Genomic DNA, 5,189 nt, shown 5'->3' with positions numbered 1-5,189 from the left:
ATTTGATTTTGACAATTATGATCATAATAAAGTCAAAGTAGATTAGTTTGAATCTATACAAAGATATAAATTGCATATGTAGTGGATATGACCATACAAGGATGCCTTAGTATAAATTCTATATGTATTCATTTACCAAAATTGGCTCATAAAATCAAGAAATCAAGAAATATGTATGGTCGGAGCCAGAATATAGGCGCTAAAAAGGATCCATGTTATACGACAGTGATTAAAATATTATTAGCACTTCTGTTATCTTGAACCTAGAGTTGGTCATGTCTTGTCAGCCCTTTTCATACCAGGTTGCTGTCTCTATGGTCACTGCTGTGCAGGCAGTTGTGACTGTGTGGTAGTTGTGGCAGTGGTGCAAGAAAGAATGGCTGCCCCGTCTGTAATTTGTACGCGGCTCTCCTGAGCCAAAATAAATATCTATGTGTCTATCTACAAGTGAAGGAGTCATTGTTTCCGTGGTCTGAAGGGGTGTCTGGTGCCAATATCTATCAAAAACTTTGTGCACAGTATATCATGGAAATGTTTTGTTGCAAAGAAGTGTGTTTGAATGGGTACAGAAGTTCTATGAAGGATCCACAAGTGTCAGCCATAACGAAGCTTATGCCCGTGCGTGTCGACGACTGATGACGACAATGAGCGTGCTTGTGAGCTCATTCTGCCGGATAGACGAGTGGCAGTAAAAGATATGATAAATAATTTGCGAATCAGCCAAGGCTTTTCGTATGTCATAATTCATGGCAGGCTTGGGTCTGAAACATTTTTATCTAAATAAGATCTACAGGCATGAATCATTCTTAATCACCCTTGTATTTAAGATTTTTCCTCTTTTTTTCTTCAGTTTAATATTGAAAGATTTACTGCTCCCACCAGAAAGCATGGATGCTAGATTGTGCTTTGCCATTTCTGAATGGTGTTCTCTTTCAACGAGCCAGGTTTTTGTTTTAGGCCAGTGATTTTCGGAACCTGTAACCTCTTCCCTATAGATAGTTGCAACTGCCACAGTCAGAGAAAAAATCAGTATAGTCGTTTAAGTGCCTCTAGAGGCTGGACATGCTTGAACCATTCTTGTAGCCTCGTTTTGGAAGGTGCTGAGACACATCCGCAGGGCATTGGGGGACCTCCAGAGGGCACTGAAATGCTGAGGACAATCACGTGATCGTCGTCGTCCCCAAATCATAGTCAATGGTTGGTCTTTGACAATGCTGTTGCGACAAAGATTTCTATCTGGTGACCCAACGCCCCTCCAGAGAGCACTGAAGTGATAAAAACTACCACGGGATGGTCGTTATCCTCAGGTTGTAGTCAATCATTGGTCTTAGATGGTGCTACTACAACAAAGTTTTCTATTTTGTGACCCAACTTGCCTCCAGATGGCACTGAAGTGCTGAGAACTACCACGGGATGATTGTCATGCTCCGATTGTAGTCAGTCATTGGTCTTAGACGGTACTTTTACAAAAAAATGTTTTCTATCTGGTAACCCAACTTGCCTCCAGACTACACTGAAGTGCTGAGAACCATTATGGAATGGTCATCGACCACAGGTTATAGATTCATTTTTGAAATAAAAGGTATGATCGCTTAAAATTATTCAAACTTATTTCCACATGAAAATGTAATCCTAACATGGTGCAAACATATAGATGCTTACGGAACTAGATCATGTTAAAGTTACTGGAAAGACAGGTTACTTCAATTCATAATACGAATGCAACACTGACATTAAGCACATTAAGTTTCCCTAGGTAATATCTCACTGTGCTTAGGCGTTTCTGATATTTGGTGGCTTAGCCTGAATTGAACTTTCCCGTAATGAAACTATACTGAATTTGTACGAACTGCATTCTGTGCAAGACTTGCTACTCACGGTAAAAATCAGGTGAACAAAGCTTAGAGACCGCTAACCTGGGCCGTGGAAAAATAAATTCATGAAGCTATTCAACGATAGCTGTTTAACAAAAACTGTGTTGAAGAAAGTGTTGGGGGGTTGTTAGCTTATATTTCAATCTATTGGGTGACTATGACTGACCAAGCGATATGTTGCAAGCGAGACCTTCAGTCTTATCTAGAAAATAGCCTGATAAGTAGAATTTTAATTGTGTAGTTCGTATAACTGACTTCAAGAGGGTGCAATAAGACAAACCATCAAATGAAGCTTACATAATTGTTTATATAAGTGTCTGTAACTTTTATAGACAATCAAATCTCTTTAATTACATATACACTAGACATGTACATATTTCCATAGTTCAACAAATGTGTTTTTTATTAAATGGTAACTTGAGTGAGTTGGTAATTCACAAATAAAGACAAAAGTGAGAAAGAAATATGAAAATAAAAAAAACACAGCATGAAGCTTTCAATAAAGGGCGATCCTTTATGTATAAAGCCATAAGAATAAGCAGCAACAAGAACTTTATTCCGACTAGTTCAAGCCACCTTTTGACATGACATACATTCGAGAGTTTCAAGTTCATAATCCAAGAGCTTCAGTGACCGAGAAAGCTCAAAATTTTCCCGATTGTGAATGTTTTAGCGTGTTTCGTGTACGCCGACAGCCTAGCTACCGCCTCTCACCCTTTTGCAATTTGCAATAAATGCAGTCAAGGTCACAAAGAAGTTACAGGGAAAGTCTTGTGTAATTTGTCTTGTGCATTCTTCGATTATACCCTAACCAAACGACTGGGGTTTGAGTTATTGGTTCTGGTATTCCAAGGCTGCTCAAACCACTCACCGTGGTTGCCGTTTTCAGGATATTGGCATGAGCGATGCTATATGCATTACGTAGTGCACTTTGGACGGAAATTGCTATATGCACTACGCTGAGAGCTCATGCCGCTCGGGCCACCCTTTTTCGAACTGCGCGTGTATCACTGGGGAGCTCGTTAACCCAGCCCCCCGCCTGCGTTCAAGCCGCTTCGCGGCGACAGTATGCGGCTGCTAATTAGAAAAGTTAACCAGTACACGCCGCTTCGCGGTGTCCAGCCGGCAACCCAAGCCCCGCTGTCCCCGATCTGCGAAGTCTGCGAAGTCTGCAAAATTTCGTCGAAAACATTCGGTGTCTTTTTTTTTTTTTTATTAGTGTTCATCGCAAAAAAGAAATATACATATCGCCAAATGCCTCGTCAAAACAACGTTCAAAAAAAAAAAGAAAAAGAAAAAAAAAAAAGGTAGGATCACCTCGATTCGAACCTGCGTCCACTTGCGTACCGCTATGCCACCGGTTGGAAAACTCGTTTTGATCATTCATTTTATACGAGACAAACGTAGTGCATATAGCAATTTCCGGCCGAGCTGCACTCCGTAGTGCATATAGCATTACTATATTGGCATACTGGGGCATTTATAAAGTTGACAAGTAATCTATGCCTGCGGCGGGACACATCGAGTAAAAAATCCACTTTTTGTTTTTTTTGTGAACTCGACAGTGAAACTGAAGTGTGTTTGAGGCTGCAGCGGGTGTTCAACGACGGTACAGTGCTGTTCTGTCACCTTTCTGATAGAAACGAGTACGGTCGTTGCAAGGACCTCGCGACGATCTCTTGACGACTTCTATTCGACGATTTCTAGGCATTTTCGCAGCTGCCGTGGCGAGTTCGTCAATGTTTTGAACTTCATCGGTCTCAGGCATGACTTGATTTTAGTAGTCATCTACCTGCCAACTTATTCTCGACGATGTTTTGTCTTCAGCGATGTAGCGAGTGGAGCGTCCTTCTCGCGTTCAGTGAGATTTGGGGCCCCCGATCAAAATGTGAGCACGAAAACTACTGTTACTGTCAAGATATTTTGTTATCAACCGATATTAAACACACAATCACAGATGTAAAGAGCATACGTGTTTATTTAAAGCTCTGACTCCTGTTTTTGAAAGTTAAGCGAGAAAATGATTACATTTGGAGACCTTAAATTCGTTACTCACCGAAGAAATACAGCGAAAAGCAGACGCCTACAACGCCTACAGCAGCAGTTCTATTGTTTACATCACGTGATTCCTCTCCGCCAATCGTATTCATCCCTCTGAGCGTTCCCTAGTTCGCTCTGTTTGTCCCTACATTCCCTAGGCAAATCCAGCGTTTAGCTAGGGGCGCGTCTGTAAAGCCGGCTTAACGTTGGTGCAACCGGAATTTAAACCCGGGCTTACCTGAGCTCGGTTTAAGGCGCTAAGCCGGCTTAGGAAAGTGCCGCTTTGGGTTAAAGGAGGACCAGCAGAAATATTCTTCCGCCTGGCGGAAAGTCCTCCTCGCCCTCTTTCTTCTTGTATTGTAGCACGGCGAGGAGAGGGGAAAGGTCCCCTTTTGCGCCGGCTTCTTCTGAGAGGATAAGCCGAGAAAATCCCCATTCTTAGCGACGGGCGATGGGTGCGGCAGCAGCGACCTCGTGAGTTAGAGGTAGCTTCAGCTCCTATCGCGTAATCTGCTCCATTTTTTGGCGCTCACCAAGCCTAGCTCCTCGGGTGTCGGTTTTACGGAGCTGCAAGGCTGCGCCCGCGCAGTCACCGAATTGCCGCTTTCGAAGGTCTTTAGTTTAGCCCGTGGCAAAGTAAACGCATACTTGAGAGCTGCGATGCATCCCCGCACCCATTGAAGGAACGTTTCATAGATATTTTCGGTTGATCAAGGAGCTCAAAACACATGCGCGAGAAGTGGTGACTTGAATATGTAAGGATGACTCACATCTTCACAAAACATTCCATCTTCAAGAAAAAACGGCTTATCACGCTCAAACCTACCTCAAATTGGGATCGATGGAAAAGAAAACGATGTACCAGGCGCGGGCATCTTCTAGAAGGTCTCTGTTTTCTAGGAGCGAGCACAAATTATTGAAGAACTTTAGCAGACAATAGGGAATTGTAGTAGACCGTTTTTCTCCTCCGCTACGGTATCCCTGAAGAAAACGCCGCAGCTGCGCATGCGCGCCGCCAGCATTATCTGCATAGTTCAAGGTCTTGTGGCGGATTACGGAGCGCTATCCGGGTGCTTAGCGGGCTGCGGAAACGGTCTACTACAATTCCCCTATGTTTTCAGGCCACGCTATATTTAGCGGGAGCTCGCGCTGCCACTTCGATGCATTCTCTGAAGCGCGCGCCTGAAGTGGCAGCGGGCCTTTGAAAACGATTTACTAAAATGCCCTGTTGTGTGCCTAACTCGCAGAGCATGATGGCCAGCAAAATGTATGAAA

This window comes from Ixodes scapularis, unplaced genomic scaffold, assembly GCF_016920785.2.
Source record: "Ixodes scapularis isolate PalLabHiFi unplaced genomic scaffold, ASM1692078v2 PGA_scaffold3__209_contigs__length_174095766, whole genome shotgun sequence".
Classification (NCBI taxonomy): domain Eukaryota; kingdom Metazoa; phylum Arthropoda; class Arachnida; order Ixodida; family Ixodidae; genus Ixodes; species Ixodes scapularis.
Note: the sequence above shows the minus strand (reverse complement) of the source record.